This window comes from Chiloscyllium plagiosum, unplaced genomic scaffold (assembly GCF_037043375.1).
Source record: "Chiloscyllium plagiosum isolate Xiang-an unplaced genomic scaffold, Cpla_swu_hap1 HiC_scaffold_21, whole genome shotgun sequence".
Taxonomy (NCBI): domain Eukaryota; kingdom Metazoa; phylum Chordata; class Chondrichthyes; order Orectolobiformes; family Hemiscylliidae; genus Chiloscyllium; species Chiloscyllium plagiosum.
In genome coordinates this window covers 84,128,110-84,150,805 of record NW_028270159.1, presented here as the reverse complement: position 1 = coordinate 84,150,805, position 22,696 = coordinate 84,128,110, and positions in this window count along the sequence as shown.

The window sequence follows — 22,696 nt, the reverse complement described above, 5'->3', positions numbered from 1 at the left end:
CCAGCCAATGTCCTGCAATCTGAATCCATCCCCTCCCCCAAGCTCACTTCCTGTCGTGTCTTCACCATCCCTCCTAACTTTCCATGCTCTAATACTGAATGTTCTGTACTCAGCGATGGTCTCAGCTTTATCCCTCTGTGCCCCACTTCAGCAACGACATAATGCTGAACTTCTCTTCCACCGTCTTCTCCTCGGTATCCATTTCTTTCGGCAAGAGTCCACTCCCCATCCCATAGCCCCTTCGCCCCGCTCCAACACTTTCCCTCCATCTGGACCCATTCCTCTGGCGTTTACTTGAACTCAATCTGTTCATTGAGAACGCTCCATGGGAGTTTGGTTGTCTTAAATTCTCTGTATCCCCCTCACCCTATCCAACCTATCACCATCTCAACAGACTGTACGCTGTACGCTTCGATCCAACCCTGACTAAGTTATTCAGCCTGTGCCGATAAGGATGGTGCTGCTGTAGTCTGGTGGACTCACCTCTACATTTCAGAGGCTGAATGCCAGTTTTCAGATACCTCCACATGTCACCTGCTGTTCTACAACCCTACCATGGCACATCAGGCTATTTTAGTAACTACATCTGACCACATTTTTTCTGGAGATTCCCACCCACTCGCCCCCCCCCCCCCCCCACTCACCCCCACCGAACAGTCCCCAAGCTGATGGTCCTCTGATAGCAGAGTTCGCTTTTTATCTCCTCCTGAAAATCCACAAACAGAACTGCCCATGCAGGCCCATCGCTTCAACCTGCTCCTGCCATACAGAGGGGGTGCATGGATACATACGTGGGCCCATGTTATACCTGCTCCTTCATGGGGTACGTAGACCATTCCTTGTTCCAGTTCTTTCCACCCCAACCAAAACACTTCCTCCGATACGTAGATGATATCATCGCTGCTGCTCCTCTCTTTTGTCCAGAATTGGAAAAGTTCATCGTTTCCAATTTTCTCTCCGACTTTCACACTTTCTAGCTCTGACTCCTCCCTTCCTTTCCTCGACATCTCTGCTTCTATTTCTGGGGATCGACGTAATACTGATATCCAGTATTAACCCACCGACTCCCACAGCTACCTGGAGTATACACCCTCACACCCTGTTTCCTTCAAAGACTCAATTCTATTCCCCCAGTTCCTCCGTCTCCACCGCATTGGTTCTAATGATGACAATTTCAAAAATGTGGCCTCTGAAATGCCCACCTTCTTCCTCAACCGAGAATTCCCCAGCATTGTTCTCGACAGGGCCCTCAACCAGTTCAGACCCACCTCCTGCACTTCTACCCTCACCTTCTCTCCTCCATCCTGCAACAGTGTTAGAGTTCTCCTTGTCCTTACCTACCATCGCACCAGCATTCACATGCAGAAGATCATCAGTCTGTATTCCCCCACCTCCAGCGAGATGCTACCACCAGACACATATTTGCCTTCTCTCCCTTTTCCACCTTCTGAAGTGACCATTTCCTCCAGGACACCTTGGTCCGCTCGTTATTCACTGCCCACACCTCCCCCCCCCCCCCATCACCACCCCCAGCCCCCACCACAGGTACGCCTCACTTTCCCCTGCCGGAGGTGTTACACTTTCCCATTTACCTCCTCCCTCGTCACTATCCAAGGGCCAAACATACCTTCCAGGTGAAGCAGCATCCTACCAACATTTCCCACAATCCAGTCTACTGGGTTCGCTGCTCACATTGTGGTCTGCTCTACATTGGGGAAACTAAAGGTAGACTGGGTGACCACTCCACAGAATATCCAAGGTTTACCTATGCAAAAACCCTGAGTTTCCAGTTGCTTGCCAGTTCAATACCCCATTCTGTTCCCTAGCCAATAACTCTGTGTCAGGCTTGCTGCAGTGTTCCAGGACATTTCAACGCAAGCTGGAAGAACAACACCTCAGTTACCGCGGGAGGATCCTGCAGCCCTTCAGACTCAAAATAATATTCAATAATTTTAAGGACTGAACTCCTCAATGCCCCATACCGATACACCAGGCCTAGTTCTCACGTGGCATTCCATTAGTCACCCCCTATTGTTAGCTACTAACAGTCTCCATTAACAGCTATTCAGCCTCTTCTGTAAATTAATCAACCTTTTCAGGGCTACCATCAGTTTTGATGAAGGGCCACTGAACTAGAAACGTTAATTCTGATTTCTCTGTTCAGATGCTGCAGACCTTTTGCAGCAACTTCAGTTTTTGCTGCAACAATGTCTCACAATGTTTTTCTATCACAATGCAATACGTCATGGATATTTGGAGCTCTGTCAAACATAGGAACTTTGCAATTTCTCATTTAATGTCCATAAACAAATATTCGAGATTCAATTGAGGTAGCAGCTTTGCTAATATCGTTCAGATCAGTCAATTTGTCACAGTTCAGAAAGGAAAAGAAATCGATAGAAAGAAACTCAGCAGGTCTGGCAAACTGTGAGCAGTATTATAAACAGAATTAACCTTTGATTTCAATATGACTTTTTCAGAAAAGTGTCACATCATATTCAACTTGTAAACTCTGTTTCTCTCTGCAGATACTTTCTCATCTGTTGCGCTTCTCCCAACATTTTCTGTTTGTATTTCATGTTTCTGTATCACTATATTTCATGTTTCTTGACAGGGTTACATGCTGAATTTAGTTACATATGACAATGTAGTCCTTTGCTGTTCCTATTATAGTTGGTGTGTCTGTCACACCTGTGTTACGGCCGAAATCTGTTTCTTCCTTAAGATTCAAAAGAAAAAAAGAATATTTTTCTGATTATCCTGTAAATCTCAGGAACTCCACTTTGTTTGAAAAGACATTTTAGAGGCAGCTGAAATTTCATGAGAAAATAGGAATAAATTACTGATGGTGGAGCACTCTGTGACGATCGTTGAACGAGCTCGTCTCCCCCCTCTCCAAAGGCTTTGATTACGTATCACAGAATTATTAACAGAAAAAATGGGGGAAACTCAGCCCATCGTCTCATCCAGTTTGGAATGACTATATTTCTACTGTTAGTCTCCTGTATTGTCCCCATTGCCCTTCACATCTTGTTACGAGTGTCTGCTTTTAATAGTAAGTACTCTGCCAAATATGAACAATATGATAAATCTCAAACCTAAAGTAAAACAGAACTTAGAGGGCAAGCTCAGCAGGTCTGGCAGTATCTGTGAAGAGAAATCAAAGTGAATGTTTCAGGTCTGTTGACCAAACTCGATCTGCATTCCCAATGATTAAATGGTATGTATATAAAATATAGTTCACTTTATCACATTTAATACTATCATTTTAGTTCACATTGTCATTCAGCATTGCATCTCTCAAATGTTGGCTGTTTCCTTGTTATGCATTAGTTTAATTCTGTCTGTCAGAAAGAGGAATGATGACTGGGGACTATCATTGAACTTCCCATGCAGTCTCCACAGCCACTGCTCCCATTCCGCCCTATCTCTCAGCCAATGACATGTTCATTCGAACCTGACTCATTAATTCATAAGTCGAAATATATACGTTCATTGTAGTTATCACTTTTAGTGTTGGACTGAAGCCAAAATGCGTAAAAAGTATGATTTACAGCAAATGAAACTGCCTTTTGAAGTCTGTCAATTTATATAAATAAATTGCTGAAGCATATTCTCTATGGAAGTTCCAAAGTTGCCTTATTAGAGAAGCGAGAGGAATATTCGGAGAAGTCCACACTTCCTGTCTATGTTCAGGGCGACTGTGCCCAATGACAGTCTGTTCGCGAACGTTTGTTCCCGTGGAGGAGAGATCAGCACAGTAACAACATCCTGACTGTGATTCTTTTGGGGGGGGGGGGGGGGGGGGGGGGGCTGGAGAGATTTTTGGAGAGATGGTTACCGCATACTAAACGGACAACAGAGCAGAATCATGTAGCCTACGAAAAGAAAATACCTTTATTCTCCCTCACAACTGACTTCACAAGAGCAATTGGTGATGGGAGATGTGACCAATGGCGAGCAATGCCAACATGTAGTCCAGTACAGATATATTGTGAACGAATGTGCTGTATTGAAAGCTGTATTGCTCTGACTGTGATTGATGTCAGTCTCCATGCAATGCAACTGTGTCACTGGAGGGTTTCCCTCTCCTCTTTGTAAGAGGCTTCATTCAGTGCGTTATCCCACTGTAGTAACAGATGCATCAGCTCTAACAGTAACAGAGATCAATAGCTGCATAGATCTGAATCTGAGAATAGCGGACTGGAACATTACAACAATGGAGAGGTTTCCCTTGAGTCTTTAAAGATTTCCCTCTCTTGGGGATTTCTACCATATCGGATATCATGGGTGCTGATGATTATTCTGCGCGGGGTGAAGGGTGTGCTACTCGCCTATTCTCGCTATTGTTGCTGTTCTCTACCTCTCCCCATTCATTAATCCCATAAACAAGCTACAACCTCGTTGCAATTTCTGTTATCTATATTTGTCAGAGAAAGAAACGATTGTCTTCAGTTACAATTGCAGTCTCCATTCATTACCCATGAATTGCAGACCACTCCCTCACAAACATCTGAGAACAAAACTGTGCACAACCTCGAGATCTCTTTTTGCCCAGAACTTATTTATGTCTCCTGTTCTCTCTATCACCAAACCTGTCCACTACCAACTCCTCATATCCACAATCTTCATCTCTGTGTCAGTATTGTTGCTGAACAAACGTTGGTAAAATTCAGACTTAATGTTTCAAGCTCTCTTCTGACCACTTTTCCGATTACAAATATTTCAATCATAAAATTGTTCTTGCCTCGGAAGTTACTTCATGATTAGGACAATGTATGAATGTAGGAATGTCGCTGGATGCAATTCAGGAGCAAAGCTTATTAAACGAAAGATATTGTTTCAAGACCACCACAGCTGATGACAAAACTTAAATAAAAATGATAAGAATATGAATAAAACTGAATTTAACGAAAAACAAACATAAAAGCAACATTTTGTCTGAAAACCTTCTTCTTTCACTGATCACCGTCAGTAAAGAAATCTAATGTTATTACCCGGTCTGGGTTAATTGTGACTTGAGAACCATGACAATGTGCTTAACTTTATATTGGCTTGTGGAATGGCCTCATAATCAGAGCAATTAGTGATTGACACCGAATGCTGCCCTTCCCATGAATGACAACATCCCACGAATTAACAAAATTGAAGGTGAAATCAAATAAAGGAAGTAGCTGAAAATCTGAAATTATAGAAAGAGATGCAAAGAAACGAACAGAAAGTGCTGGGAAACTTTCCGGAACTGAAAGCAGCTGGAAAGGAGTGTGATTATTACCGTTGACAGGGAAGTCTGTTTTGAAGGGGAGGAGGAATCAATAGAGCAAGAGAGATAAAAAAGAAAAAGAGTAAACATGGAGAATGATGATCAGCAGGGCTGGAAATAAAATGTGACATTCACCTCATTTATTTTTCGCCTTTCCCATCTTCCTGAATATCATGCCCTTGTAAATACAGGTATTCCCCACTTTTCAAAAGTTCGCTTTTCACCACTCCCCTTTTGAATGACTTACATGAGGACATTGTTTCGCTAACCAAAAGAAATCCGAACAGGATTTTCACTATTATGAAGAAAGCCGAAACTTTTCCCATATAAATCAGTACTACTGCACTTTACATTATATCCGCTTGTGAATGGTTTTGTAGGAACACTCTACTTACCAATAGTGATGGAAAACTGGATATATCTAAGATCATGTTTAAAGTGATTTGATTCCCTCTCTCTGTCCTTCCTAAGTGTGGTCATCTCCTTATATTCATTAATGGGATATGGGTATCTCTGACTGGGGCAGCATGAGTTCATTTTTCCAGTTGCCCTTGAGAAGACCTTGAGCCACTGCAGTCCACGTGTTTGATCTGATTTGGTTTCATTTATTTTAGTCAAATATACAATGGGAAGGTTTGCTTTTATTGTAGTGCAGGCACATGAACCTAAACAAGAAACAGATATCACAGGGTCCTTGGACAAAGTGAGGCATACAAGGGGTTACAGCTTCACAGGAGGTGTGAAAAGTAAGATCGACATTAGCAAGATTAATATTATTTGAAAAGTGAGAGACGTCAATTTGTCACTCTAACAATGGTAGGGAAGGAAGTTTTCCTGAGCATGATGGTCCATGTTTTCAAGCCTCTGTGTCTCCTCCCTGTTGGAAGAGGTTGTAGGAGATAATTACTGTTTTGGGAGAGAGATCTTTGATGTTGCTAGCCTTTCTGCGACAGTGGCAAGTATAAATGGACGAAAGGTTGTCTTCCATGATGATCTGGACTGTGCACACAACCGTCTGAAGTTTCCTATGGTCCAAGGCAGAGCAGTTACCATGTCAGACCATTATGCACGTGAGGAGAATGTTTTGAGTTGCGATTATACAGAGCACTGGGAGACGGGCGGTTTCAAAATAGTTAGATGTAACAATTGCCTGTTAAATGGATACCCATGTTCTGGTTGCTGCTTTGATAACAATTGAAATTTAACTGATAATTTTAAATTATGTCCTCTAGACCAAAATCTTGTTGAGTGTATTGTATTGCCAACATCGAACCAATGAGCCATCACCTGCTTCAATCGAATAGAGAAGCCATCACCATCACAGCGAAGGAGAAAGAGACAGAAACAAAGGGCAGGAGAGAGAGAACACAGCGAGAGAAACAGATGGACAGTCAGTCAAAGAGAGAAAGGAAACAAAACAAGGAAACAAACAGTCGCATATGCAGGGAGTAGGGAAGAGAATAGGTTCAGGGAAAGAAACAGAAGACAGGGAAAAAGAAAACAGGGAAATAGGCAGTGTGAGAGAAACAGGGAGAGACAAAGGTCACATCGAACTGGGGATAGGGTCAAGGGGAGCTAGGGGGAAATGGGAGGATCTGGGGGTGAGGACTGGAGAGACCTGGGCGTGAGCATTGGTGGGAACTGGGGGTAGGGAGGTGAGGATTTATTTTGTCCTGTGCCAAGATGTCCAGGAAGATCATGGTAAGCATGGATATACTGAACGATGGCTGTAAAACATGTCTGGGAGGCGTATAGGTTACACTGCACAAGGCGTGCGCTCAGTGATATCAATATGAACAAAATCAGCATTATCTGAGATTAGAGTATCCATCCATCAGTCTAATGACAGCTAGGAAGAAGCTGTTCTTGAACTCACTGCTCTGTGTGTTCAAGTGTCTGTATCTTTTAGCCTGATGGAAGAGGTTGTGGGAGATCTTTACAGGCATATAATGGGTCTTTGGCAATGTTAGAACAAAGAACATTCCAGTACAGGAACAGGCCATTCGGCGGTCCAAGCTCGCGCCGATCCAAATCCTCCATCTCAACCTGTCTCCTATTTTCTAAAGGTCTGTATCCCTATGCTCCCTGCCCATTCATGTATATCTCCCGAAACATCTTAAATAGAGCACCACTGGTCACAGTTCTCCATTTAGAGAAACTCCCTTCTCCTACTACGCTCTATCCCCTGTTGCCCAACCAGTTCTTTATCCATGTTGCGAGCACACCCTGGACACCATGTGACTTCACTTTCCCCATAACCCGACCATGGGAAATCTTATCAAACATCTTCCTGAAGTTCATGTATATGACATCTACAGCCCCTCCCTCATCAATCAACTTTGTCACTTCCTCAAATAATTCTATTAAATTGGTAAGACATGATCTTCCCTGCACTAAACCATGTTGCCTCTCACTGATAATACCATGTTCATCCAAATGAGAATAGATCCGATCCCTCAGTATCTTCTCTCGCAGCTTCCCTACCCCAAACGTCATGCTCACTGGTCTATAATTAACTGTATTATTCATGCTACCCTTCTTAAACAAGGGGATTAGAAACTTTCCAGTCGTCTGGGAACTCAGTGGTTTTCAAGGATGTTACAAAGATATTTGTTAAGGCCCCAACTCATTCCTCTCTCCCTTCCCTCAGTAATCTCGGATAGATGTTGGCAGCCTTTCTGCGGCAACGAGCCTTGTAAATACAGTCAATGGTTGGGAGATTCGAGTCCGTCATAGTCTGGGCTGTGAACACAATCTTCTGTAGTTTCTGATGGTCCTGGGCAGAGCGTGGCCGTACCAGGCCATGACACACCCGGACAGTACGTTCACAATAGTGCATCTGTAGAAGTAGTGCATGCTAAATATCCTGAGCCAAGTGAAGAAGGAGAGACGTTTTTGAACCATCTTGTCTGTCACACCCATGTGAGAAGTCCAGGGTCGGTTGTCAATTATCATCAGTCCGAGGTACGTGACGCTCTGCACTGTCTCGACCGTTGATGTAGATAGTGGCTTGTTCCCCTCCTTTCTTTCTAACGTCAATGATCAGTTCTTTACTTTTGCCGAATTTGAGTGGGAGGTTATTATCATCCCACCATGCCACCAAACCCACTATCTCCTTTCTGTGTTCAGACTCGTCATTGTTTAATATCCCTCCTGCTTTGGTGATGTCATCAGCAAACTTACAGTTGGCATTGTTTGGAATTTGGCAACACAGCCACGTGTGTACCGGAGTACAGTAGGGGGCTGAGGACACAGCCGTGTGTGTACAGGGAGTACAGTTAGGGGGCTGAGGACACAGCCATGTGTGTACCGGAGTACAGTAGGGGACTGAGGACACAGCCGTGTGTGTAGCGGAGTACAGTAGGGAACTGAGGACACAGCCACGTGTGTACCGGAGTACAGTTGGGGGCTGAGTACACAGCCTTGTGTGTACAGAGAGTACAGTAGGGGGCTAATAGACACAGCCTTGTGTGTACAGGGAGTGCACTAGGGGGATGAGGGCACAGCCGTGTGTGTACAGGGAGTACAGTAGGGGGCTGAGGGACACAACCGTGTGTGTACAGAGAGTACAGTAGGGGGCTAAGGACACAGCCGTGTGTGTACATGGAGTGCAGTAGGGGGCTGAGGACACATCCTCCAGGAGCTCCAGTGTTGAGTATTATTGTGGCGGAGGTGTAGATACCTATCTTCACTAATTATGGTCTGTGGGTCTGACACCGTGGGATCCAGTTGCAGAGGGTGGAGCCGCGACTAAGGTCACGGAATTTTGAGATCAGTCTGGAGGGGATAATGATGTTTAAGGTGGAGTTGTCGTCAATGAGCAGGGGTCTGGTATAGGTGTCTTTGTTGTCCAGTTGTCGTCGGGATGAGTGCAGGGCTCGGGATACAGCATCTATTGTGGACCCGTTACATCAGTCGGCACATTATAGAGGATCAAGTCAGACTGGGAGATTGGAGGTGATGTGGGCCATAACCAGCCTTTCATATCACTCCATGTTTATTGAGGTCAAAGCCATTGGGCGGTAATCATTAAGTCATTAAAGCATGAGCTTTCTCACTTACAAGGTTGATGTTATGATTTGAAGATGTCGGTGTTGGACTGGGGTGTACAAAGTTAAAAATCACACAACACCAGGTTATAGTCCAACAGGTTTAATTGAAAATGATGAAGGTTGATGTTGGTCTGCTTGAAGCAGGTTGGGACTTCAGCTTATGGGATGGAAAAGCTGAAATTGTATGTGAATACCTCTGACAGTTGGTCCTCACAGGATCTGAGTGCTCAGCCGGGAACACTATCCAGGGCCCGGCGCTTTCTTTGATTTGACCTGCAGGAAGACTGATCATGCCTGCAGCGGTGACAGCGGGCACAGATATATCCGAGGCTGTCGGGGCAGGTTTCATCCTGGATGTCACACAGTTATTCATCATAGACATCCCCTCACCGTCCTCCCTCCCTCCATCGTCATCAATACACAGTGACATTGGTTGGTGTGAGCACCACTCAGTTAGTGTTGAGACGGAGTGACATCAATAGACTAGGATTGTGCGCCATAATGAAGTAAACTCACAACAAAAGGGGGTAGCGTGTGCTTCTACTGAGAGTCAGTGGTGCAGGGAGTGAAGACTATCCAGGTGTAATTCAAGTGGAGTCAACCTGAATGGAGTCAACCTGCTTCAACCTGAATGGAGTCAAGCACCTTGACTGTTGTGCCTTGTAGATAGTGGAGGGTCCTCAGGGAGCCAGGAAATTTATTATATATGAGCAAACTGAACAAAGGACTTAAGGGCAGTTTTGCTAAGTTTTCAGATGATATTGAGGGAGGGGGGAAGCTTCGGAAAGGCTTGAACAGTTTCGGACTGTGGGAAAACACGTGGCTGATGGAACACAATATGGGAACGTGTGAGAATATGCACTTTGGTAGGCGGAATAGAGGAGACACTATGTTCTAATATGATCCATTAAATTTGAAGCCCAAAAGGATTATGGAGCACTCGTCCTCTCTTATGTTTAACGTACATGTTCAGTTGGCAGTTAGGAAAGCAAAAGCAATGTTCGCATTCATTTCAAGAGAGCAAGAATGCAAGACGCGAGACATACTGCTGAGAATGTAATGGGCTATGGACAGACGGCATTTGGCCAATTGTGAGTTGTTTTGGACACCATCTCTGAAGAAAGATCTGCTGGTGTTGAAAGTGATCCATCCTGGGGATGACGGCTTGTCATATGAGCGGCAGTGTGGTAACTCGATGGAATTTAGAAGAATTGTGGGTTAGGGGGGTGTCTGATTGAATCTAATGGATTACTGCAAAGATTGATATAGTCAGTGTGTAGAAGATATTTCCACTTTTCATAGAGACAATGACAAAATGGCACATTATCCGAGTGAAGGAATGGGCTGAATGTCATAAATCTATTGCTATATCTCATGCCGTTTAGGGTATAGCGTCTATTATTCAGTATAGAATTGTAAGTCTCTGACCTGCTCTTGTAACCTTTGTATTTGTATGTCGATTTTACTTCACGTTCTGGTCAATGGTAACCCCTGTGCTATGGACGGTGGGAAGATTCAGTGACAGCCAGTATTCCATTAATATTTTGAATATGAGCTGCTATCAGTGAGTCTCATCTGGCGAGAGTACATTCTCTCTACGATGATTGTCATTTTCTGTCTGGTACTTTCGATGGATTGATCCTGTTACGCCAGTATTATTGATTTAAACAAAGCAGGTGCAATTTATCGCAGCACTCAGCAACAATATGCCATCGAATACTGAACACACATTTAATAACAGAATGGTCTAAAATGTTCAATAGTAGAAACACTGTTTTCCTGTTCGTGTTCAAATCAGATAACCTGTCCCATCGAGATGCTCAACTTGGAACTATTTTTTAAAAAAAGATTTTATTGGATGTGGGCATCGCTGGATGTGCCCAGCATTTTTTGCCCGTCCCCAATTGCCCTTGAGAAGGTGGTGCTGAGCTGCCTTCTCGAACTGCTGCAATCTACCTGCTGTGCGGTGACCCACTATTGATTAAAGAGGGAATTCCAGGGTTTTCACGCAGCAACAGTGAAGGAAAGGCGATATATTTCCAAATCAGGATGTTGACTGGTTTGGAGGGGAATGTGAAGGTGGTGGGGTTCCCAAAAGTCTACTGCCCTTGTAATTCCAGATGGAAGTATTTGTGAGATTGGAAGACGCTGTCTGAGGATCTTTGGGGAATTTCTCCATTGTGTTTTGTAGATAGTGCACACTGCTGCTCCTGAGTGACCATGGTGAAGGGAGTGAATGCTTGTGGATGTGGTGCAAATCAAATGGGCTGTTTTGTCCTGGATTGTGTCAAGCTTCTTTAGGGTTGTTCGGGCTGCACTCATTCAGGCAAGTGAGGATATTCCATCGTATTCCTGACTTGTGCCTTGTAGATGATGGACAGGCTTTGGGTAGTCAGGAGGTGACTTTCTCGTGCAGTATTCATAGTCTCTGATCTGCTGTTATATTCATGTGGCGAGTCCAGTTGAGTTTCTGGTCAATGATACCCCCAGGATATTGATAGTGGGGGTGTTTAGTGATGATGATGCTACTGAATACAAAGTGGTTATATTGTTTTTTATTGATGACAGTCATTGTCTGAATTTATGTGGCGCAAATGTTATTTGTCACTTGCCAGCCCAAGCCTGGATATTGCCCAGATATTGTTTCTTTGGGCATGGACTGCTTCCGTATCTGAGCATTTGCGAATGGTTTTGAACATTGTGCAGTCATCATCGAATATCCCCACTTCTGACCTTATGATGGAAGGAAGGTCATTGATGAAGCAGCTGAAGATGTTTGGACCTAGGGCATTATCCTAATGGACTACTGCAGAGATGTTCTGGAGCTGAGATGACTGACCTCCAACAACAATGACCATCTTCCTATCTGTCAGGTATGACTCCAATAATGGAGTGTTGGCCGGCGATACCGTTTGTGCTTGGGCTCCTTGATGCCAAATTTGCAGAATGCAGCCTTGATGTAATGGGCTGCAATTCAGTCGCTTTTTGTATGTGTGCACCAAGGCTGTGACGAGGTTTGGATCTGAGTGACCCTGGCAAAACCCAAACTAGGCCTCACTGAGCAAGTTATATTTTGAGCCGCCACTGCTTGATAGCACTGTTAAAGCACTGTCACTTTACTTATGATGGAGAGTAGACTGATTAGGCAGTATTTGGACGGGTCTAATTTGTCCTGCGTTTTATGTACAGAACATAGTTGAGCAGTTTTTTCCCCATTGTCGGTTTGTAAACATACTGGAACAGCTTGGCTAGGGGAGCGGAGTACAAGTCTTCAGGGCTATTGCCGGCATGTTATCAGGGCCATAGCCTTTGCAGTATCCAGTGCCTTCAACCGTTTCTCGATATCAGTTAATCGAATTTGCTGAAGACTGCTATCTGTAATGATGTGGACCATGGGAGGAGGCCGAAATGGATCATCCACTCAAAACTTCTGACTGAAGATTGCAACGAAAGCTTCAGCCTTATATTTTGCACTGATGTGCTGAGCTCTTCCATCATTGAGATTGGGGATATTTGTGGAGCCTCCTACTCTGGTGAGTTGTTTAATCGTCCGCCACCATTCACGAACGGATTAATTCTGATGCATTGGTTCTGTGATCGCTAAGCTCTGTCTGTCCCTTGCTGTTTATGCTATCTGGCACACTCGTATTTCTGTTTGGATGATTCAGCAGATGAACATTTTATCTTTATATATCCCTGGTTCTGCTCGGAGCATGCACTCCTGCATTCTCCATTGAACCAGGGTTAATCCTCTGTTTAGATGTTAATGGTTGAGTGGGGGACATGCTGGGCTGTGACATTACAGATTGTGCTGGAGTATAGTTCTGCTGCTATTGATGTCCACAGTGTCTTATGGACGCTCAATCTTGAGTAGCTAGATCTGCTAAAAGTCTGTACCATTTAGCATCGTGATAGTGTCACGCAACACAATAGAGTTTATGGAGACAATAGACTTTATCACCACAAGGAGAGAGTGGTGGTCACTTTTAACGATACTGTCATGGACAGATACATCTGCAGTTGGTAGATTGGTAAGGATGAGGTCAGGTTTTTTTTTTTAACTTCTCGTTCATTCCCTCATCACCTTCTGCAGACCCAATCTGGTAGCTATGTCCTGCGGAGCCGACCAGCATAATCAGTAGTACTGCTGCCAAACCACTCTTGACAGTCGACTTTGAAATCCCCCAGCCAGAATACACTTTGTGCCCTTGCCACAGTTAATGCTTTCTCCAAGTGTTGTTTAACATGGAGGAGGACTGATTCAGCTGAGGAACGACGTTACGTGGAAATCAGTAAGAGACTCCGTTGTCCATGTTTAATTTCTGTTATTTCCATAAGGTATGATTCCGTGAGAATGGCTATATCAGGCTGTTGCTTAACTTGTCTGGAAGGCAGTTGTTCTAATGTTGGTACCAGACCTCAGATGTTAGTAAGGAAGACTTTGCAGGTTCTACAGTGATGTTTCTTATGTTGACTTTTCCGATGCCCATTTCGATGCCAGGTGGTCCATCCGGTTTCATTTGTTAAAAAACTTTGTAGCGATTGGTACAACTCAATGACTCATTAGACCGTTTCAGAGGGCGATTGGGAGTCAATGACATTGCTTTAGGTCTAGAGTTGCATGTCAGCCAGGCCAGGTGAGGATGCAAGATTCCTTCATTGCAGGATATTGGTGAACCAGATGGATTTGTCTGACAATCAGCAATGATTTCAATCAGTAGATTCTTAATTGCAGGGATGTTTTTACATTATTGAATTGAATTTCCACCGTATGCAGTGGCGGGATTCAACCTGGATCCACAGAACAGGAGCTGATTTTTCTAGATTGATAATTTATTGGTAATACAATGAGGAGAAAGTGAGGACTGCAGGTGCTGGAGATCAGAGCTGAAAATGTGTTGTTGGAAAAGCGCAGCAGGTCAGGCAGCATCCAAGGAACAGGAAAATCGACGATTCCTGAACAAGGGCTTATGCCCGAAAAATCGATTCTAATGTTCCTTGGATGCCTGGCTGACCTGCTGCGCTTTTCTGGTAATACAATGAGACCTACTTGGAAACACATGTTGTACTCAGCTGCCATTTCTTGTGTTACCCTGTTTATCATTCATTGCTTATGTTATTCTGGAATCTCATCCTACATTAAATTCTGATTGAAATACACACTCATGAACGCTTTCTCAACTGCTCGGATTTCATTCAGTCTGTTTTGTTTGAACAGACATTTCAAGGCAGCTGTACCCCAGAGAAGCGCAGGAGAAGATAATGGGTGATTGTGCACTGTACCTGTCACCGGACCAGCAGGTCTGTCCAGGAAGTATTTATTGTGGGTCAGAGAACCTCAATTATTATGGCATGGATGGAGGCCATTCAGCCCATCGTGGAGTCACAAGCTCTCCAACTGCACAATCGGAGATAGAGAGAGTGTGTGAAGAGAGATTGTGTGAGAGAGAAATAAACAGAGAGAAAGCAAGTGAAGGGAGATAAACTGAGAGAGGATAGAAAGGGGAGCGACTGACTGAGTGCAAGAGGAAGAGGCGTTAGATGAGAGTGAAGTTAGATAGATCAGAAGACTGCATTACAGTAGATAAATATGGAGAGACAGAAGTTAGAAGCTTTATTTAGAAATTCCTCTGGACGGCAAGCCCTTTGCCTGGGCACCATACACTGTGAGCACTGTGCTGATACTGGCTGTCACCCCAAATTATTTATTTCCTACAATATCACAGAGCTGGGTTACTGACAGCTAAACAGAACCCATTAGGCCAATAGATTGGTTCCATGGAGAATGCACAGTTTTTTTTAAATCGACTGTGCTAAGAGCAGCAGGAAACGAAAACCACCACCCCGCCTCCACGACACCCCCAGCCCCCCCTCCCTGCCCAAACCGATACTGTATGAGAGACTAGGCCAGAGAATCTCAGTGAGAGGATTCACTGACAGAAGTGAAATCACGATCTTAGCTGTGGGTCAAATAATGATCGATAAAGTTTGCATACCACTTTCCAAGTTATGTAATTCACATTTCAATTTATATAGCTCAATATCAGGAGTATATTTTAACAACCTTATCTCTTTGCACTTCGCATGTATTGGTGTGTGCAGAAAATCATTTTGTTTCTGTATTTTATATTGCATAAACGCATTTCATTAATATTGTGTCTGCTAATTGCTCATTGTAGATGTATTCTTGAATTTGTTCTTCATCTGAGTTACAAAGAGTAACATTCCAATTCTGATAACTGGGGAACATCATTGTCCGTCCACCCAGTCTAATCAGCCATGTCCCCCAGTCTTCTCCGTCTTCTGTCTTTTCCCTAATATCAGAATCACAATGTAATTGAAGACCATTCAATGACACTTCATGACAGTGCATTAACATTGATAACATCGTTAAAAATCACACAACACCAGGTTATAGTCCAACAGGTTTAATTGGAAGCGCACTAGCTTTCGGAGCGACGCTCCTTCATCAGGAGGATGAAGGAGCGTCGCTCCGAAAGCTAGTGTGCTTCCAATTAAACCTGTTGGACTATAACCTGGTGTTGTGTGATTTTTAACTTTGTACACCTCACATCCAACACTGAAATCTCCAAATCATGACTACTATCGATAACATCAACAGCATGATCCACAGCTGCCCTCTCTGATCCTGTAATAACAACTGAACTGTGTTGGCCATGTGCAATTCTCTGTAAACGTATCCATGCCGTTTGTTTGTTGTAACCCACTTTATTTGGCATATTTTGCTGTCATATCATGGATGATAGATGTTTTCTCAATGTTTTGCAGATATTGCAATGACTGATCAGTAGTTACAGGATTCATTTCCGTATTTATGAACAGAGAAGCATGTTTATGTTCCGTTAAACTTCTGGCATTACTTCCATATCCAAGGCTGACTGAATGATTACACACAATCAATATGCCATCTTCAACATCCCTTCCTTCAGTCACACTCGCATATCACAACCAGAATGCATAAATGTTCAACGTTATTTTGAATTTTAATAAAGTAGCTTTGAATTCAAAGGGGTTAACTGGAGCTATTTGTTCAGCGTTTGTAATTATGTCAGTCTCCAGGGATCGTATGCGTCCCTAGAGAGTTTCTCTCTTTAATCAAAAAGGGAATTCTTTCAGTGTTAAATCCCATAGCGAGCGGGAGCATGTCCAACAGCAATAAGAGGGATTAGCAGCTTCAGAGACAAGCACACGAGAGATGGAAATCTGGGAACATTAGACTGGAATGTCCCAACACTGAATCAGATTCTGGGAACATTAGACTGCAATGTTCCCACAATGGATAGGAGTTTATCCTATGGTCTTTACTGGCTTTCCCAGCCTTGGATTTCATTGGCATCGCGGATTGAAGATGTCCTGATGGTTATTCAAGCTGGTTACTATCCTATCCTTGCTATTGTTGGTGTTCCTGGTAAGTCACTCTGCCTATTTTGTGAAATGGTCTGAACGGATTCGATGCTCATGATATGCAGATTCTGTAAAGGTGCAAGCCGACGTTTTCAGCTACAATCAAATTTTCATTCCTTAAAATTATAACTAGCAAACTATTATTGACAAATTACTCACCAACACGCGAGGGTAAAACACGCTGTTCTCAGCCTCTTTGATTCGTTTTCTCCTGCAGAGTGTACATCTCCATATCCTCCCCACATACCAAACCTGTCCGGTACCACCATTAAGACAGACCAGGCTCCTCCTCATCCTCAGTTCAATTTCTGAATAAACCATCGTTTGTTCCTTTGTTAATTCCAGATACATCTGTTTCAAGTCCCTTCTAACCACGACTCCATTACAAAATAATTGCACTTGAGATGTTTAACCTGTTCTCTGCACAAAATCTGAAAGATGGGCAGACAATGTATGGTGGTCACGCCATAGTCTCGTATTCTAGAACCACAGAATAATAATCTGTTGATATTGGCTTGCCTTAAGTCCATTAGAGAAGGCAGTGGGTCATTCTTCTCTGGTCAAGTCTCTGTTTAACTGCAAACCCACGGCAATTTGTTTCACTATTTATTGTACTGTGGAACAGCTGAAACAGCCACTCAGTTCAAGATCGGCATAACATGCTGCCCTGACCATGGCTGGAGACATCCCGTGAGGGCAGAACAAAAGGAAAGGTAGCTCCCTTCCTCTGCCTGCATCCCATATTCCAACGGCTCATTTCCATTCAGGGAGGTAGCCATTCACTGTTTAAGATGTATTCTTTGTGATTGAGTCTCTTCCAAGAGTGAGTGATGTCAATCTCCATGGGTATCTCTGGTGCTGGCTTTATTGATTCTGACCTACAGTTATAAGGATGTTTTTAAATTCTACATCAGTGGCAGTGCATTGTAAATGAATTGTTTCCTGTGTCACACGAAAGAAATGGAGCCAGCTAAGTGAGGGAAAGGAATTATTATGATCAAACCTGAGAGTGTCGTTGAGGCAGTATTTGGGGTATTGTGGTCAGATTTTCTTTCCTTTTTATGGAGTGATCTCCATACCACAGAGAGGGTGAAGAGGAGTTCCACCAGATTAATCCCTGGGATGATGGCACCATGAGGAGTGAATGAAGGTTGATCTGTAGCGCTGTGAGAGAATAAGATGTGATTGCATTGAACCCTGAGAGGGATGGACAATCACTCCTTATATTCTCAACAGACAATCGGAAGGTGATAAATTCCATGACTGTTATTTCACTCAGGATGCATGATTCGGGATAGTTTAAGAGCCTGGGCGGACATTACGCCCACCCACCCCAAGCCATACTCCTCATTGAGAGAGACGGAGAGGTCCAACTTTTTAATACACTCTCCCCACATTAATACAGTGCAGTTGGTGTGTGATCCTGCACTGAATGTCATATTATCCACCACCCTGACAGCAGCCACAATACCTTCATTCTAAACCAGTTAACTATTCCCAACAGCTTCTGACCTTCATGAAGAACATGAAACTATCTTCTCGGAGATGCAAGGTACTTCCTTAAGGTTTAGACCAAAAGACTATAAGACATTGGAACATAAATTAGGACCGTTAGCCCGTTGGGTCTGCTCCGTCATTCAATCATCGCTGATAGGTTTCTCAAACCCATTCTCCGACCTTATCCCCATAACCCTTCATCCCTTGGATAATCAAAAACTATCTATCTCCGTCTCAAATATACTCAATGACCTTCCCACACAGCCTTCTGTGGAAATAAATTTCAAAGATTCACCATTCTATGGTTAAATAACTTACTCCTTATCACTGTTCTAAAAAGTGTTTCCTTTCATCTAAGGATGTGCCCTCAGATTCTAATCCAATGGAAACATGTTATCAACATCCACTCTCTCCAGGTCGTTCAGTATTCTGTCTATTACAAATATATTCCCTCTCATCCTTTCAAACTTTATCAAGTATAGACCCAGAGTACTCAATCATTCCTCATGCAATAAGCTTTTCATTCCTATGACCATTCTCGTGAAAATCATCTGAACACGCTCCAGGACCAGTACATCCTTCCTGAGGTATGGAGCTCAAAAATGAGCACAATACTCCAAATGTGGTCTGACCAGAGCCGTATACATTCAGTTCTTATATTCAATTCTCCTCGTAGTAAATGCTCCCAATCATAATTGCAATTGCCCTCCTAACTACTGCCACAACCTGCAAGCTGGCCTTGAAAGAAATCTGCACTAGAACTCCCAAGTCCCTTTCTGAATTTTCTCGCCATTTAAAAAAATAGACCATGCCTCTATTCTTCGTGTCAAAGTTCATGACCTCACACTTTCCAACGTTGGAATGTATCTGACTATCTCTTTACCTGTCCAAATCCTTGTTCAGCCTCTCCGCTTCGTCAATACGACCTGTCCATCTGCCTATCTTTGTATCGTCTGCAAACCTAGCCAGAGTGCCCTCAATTCCCTCATCTAGATAGCTAATGTAACAAGTAAAAAGTTATGATTCAATCACTGAGCATTCTGGATCACCACTTGTCACTGGCTGCCATCCTGAGAAGTAATCTTTTATCCCCACTCTCCGCTTTCTGCCAGACAGACAAGCTTCTATCCATGCCACCACCTTGCCTCTAACACCACAGACCTATATCATACTCAGTAATCTCCTGTGTGACACCTTGTCCAAGGCCTTCTTGAATTCCAGGTGGATAACATCCATTGTCTGTGCTTATTCGAGCCTGCTCATTTCCTCTTCAAAGAATTCCAATAGATTTCTCAGGATTAACTTCCCTTGATGAAATCATGCCGACTTAGCTCTATTTTACCAAACACTTTCACGTATTCAGAAATCTCATTCTTCACAATGGATTCCAGGATCTTACCCACGACAGAGGTTATTCATGGTGGGTTTTTTTTGTCTTTTTCCTTATTCCCTTGTTAAAAAGGGGTGTCACGTTAGTGGGTTTCCAGTGCTCTAGGATCGTTCCCTATTCTAGTGATTGCTGAAAGATCTCCACGAATGCCTTCACTCCCTCTTCAGCTATATCCCATATAATACTGGGATGTAGTCCATCTGCTCAAGGTTATTTAACAGCTTCGGGCCATTACATTTTTTTCTAGCATTTTCTCCATGGTGGGGGCCATCGTACTCAGCTCTGGCCCCTCAGTCTCTTGAATGTTTAAGGTATTACTCGTGCCTTCCACCATGAAAGTTAATGCAAAGTAATTATTCAGTTCCTTGGCCATTTTCTCGTTCCCCACTGCTATCTCTCCAGTATCATTTCCCAGCAGTTCAATGTTCACTTTTGTCGCTCTTTTGCACTTTACATATCGAAAGAAACTGTTACAGTCTTCCTTTATATTACTGGCTAGCTTACCCCCATATTTAATAATCTCCCTCCTTATTTTATTTTGTTTGCCCTCTGTTTTGTCTTTGTAAGCTTTCCAATCCTTAGGTTTCCCACTGCACTTTGCCACATTATATCATTTCTCTTTTGCTTTTATGCTATACCTGACTTCCCTAGTCAGCTATGGTTGTCCCATCTTCCCTATACAAGCCTAATTTTCCTTAGGATAAATCTCTGCTGTATCCTGAATTACTCCAAAAATCTCTTGCCATTGCTGTTGTACTGTCTTTCCTGCTGGGCCCGTCTCCCAGTCAATTCTACCCAGCTCCTCACTCTTGTCTGTGTATTTGCCTTTATTCAGCGGTAATACCGTTACTTCTGATTCTAACTTCTCCATCTGAAATTGCAGAGTAAATTCAATCATATTATGATCACAGTCAGGTTAAGCTCCGCTCATCTAGTCTGCCTGCACAAGCTGCTCCAAAAAGCCATCTCGTAAACATTCCACAAATTCCCTTTCTTGACAACCACTATCAATCTGAATTCCCAGTCCATCTGTAAAGTAAAATCCCACATGATCACTGTAACCTTGCCTTTCCTACTGCTGCCTCACAGCGCCAGAGACCCGGGTTCAATTCCCGCCTCAGGCGACTGACTGTGTGTAGTTTGCACGTTCTCGCCGTGTCTGCGTGGGTTCCCTTGGGGTGCTCCGGTTTCCTCCCACAGATGTGCAGGTCAGGTGAATTGGCCATGCTAAATTGCCCGTAATGTTAGGTAAGGGGTAAATGTAGGGGTATGGGTGGGTTATGCTTCGGCGGGTCTTTGTGAACTTATTGGGCCGAAGGGCCTGTTTCCACACTGTAATCTAATCTAATCTAATCTAATCTAATCTAATCTAATCTAATCTAATCTAATCTAATCTAATCTAATCTAATCTAATCTAATCTAATCTAATCTAATCTTTCTAGATCCTGGTGTATCTTACACCCCAGCTCTCTGTATATAACACCAACTGCATTTTTTCACCTTTTTGATTCCTCAATTCTACCGACACAGATTCGACCTTATTTCATTTCTCATTGTTGATTATTGATTCAATTCCATTCTTAATACTGAGACAACTCTATCTCTCTGCCCAACTGCCTATCTTTTCGACAGGATGAATAGCCTTGAATATTCAGTTCCCAATCCTGATCCTCTTGCAGCGATGTCAAATAATGCCCACTATGGATGAGTCACAAGCTCATTTAACTTATTCCAGAGACGAATGCATTCTGATATAATAGTTCAGTCCTGTATTACCCGTCGCTCTTCTCATTGTCATCTGTTCGTCCAGCTGTTGGGACATACACGGACCCTGACCACTGGGTCATTTCCCTCCCGCTCCAAGTTCTGAAACCTAAATGATATATGCCAAACCCAAGCACCATGTAGGCACCACAACCTTCAGGACTATGTTTTTAACTATACTATCCCAAATTATCCATCATTGGACAGCATGGTGACAGAGCAATGCTACCTCACAGTGCGAGGGACTTGGGTTCATTTCCAAACTCTGGGCCCTGTCTGTGTGGACTTTTAATATTCTTCCTGTGTCTGGATTGGGAACATTGACTCTTTTCTCTCTCCACAGTATGTCTCTGTGTTTGCTTCAGATTTCTACCACCTACAGTATTTTAGCTTTTGTTCTATGGAGAAATGCAGCAAATGTGACAGGTTTTTGTAAAAGCAGCCGTGGTTCGCGGGTTCCTCTGGGTGTTTAGGAATCTTGCCCGGCCACTTGTCTGAGTGCAGTGTCCCAGGATGCCCATTCAATCTCTCTCAGTTCCCTCAGTCCATCATCACTACATGCAACCATTCCTTGGGTCACCCCTGGGACTCCCTACATCATTGCCTGTCGCTGGATACTCCCTTCGCAGGACTGTGCACACAACGACACTGGGAACTTTCTGACCCGCTGGGGATGCTGGGTAACGACTCTGCCATTGCAAGGAACAGAATAACTAGAATCCAGTTGAATAGCAAAGCTGAGTAAACAGGCTGAATTGCATCCATCTGCTCTGACATTTTCTAATCTTCTGTTTATCCTCGTCCATCTGCAAATAGATGGCCCATATGCATGCCTTGTCAAACAGGTTTGGTGGCAGGGATAGATATCAGATCCGGTGGTCATTGGACTGATTCAGTGGTCTCACTTTCCTGACGTCACACTTAAGTTTTTATTATTCAGTTTAAAGAGTTGCTGGAGTTGTGCTGAAAGGATATTTGAATTTTGGAGACATTAGAATATGTCATGTGCGAGTGAAGTTAGGAATCGTAAGGTAGCACAGTTAAATACACGATCAAAGTGCTGGTCGGTGAGACAGCACTTCCGATATGTGGATCATTGCGATTCCCAACCCGGGAGGAAATACACAAAAAGGACGGAATGAACTTGAACTGGCAGCAATTTAGATATGTGGCTTATTGGGCTTCACGGGTCAGTAGGATACACACAAGAAGGACGGGATGCACATGAACTGATAACAATCTCCGATATGTGGATCATTGGGATTCCCGGGTTGTACACAAGATGGACGGGATGGACTTGAACTG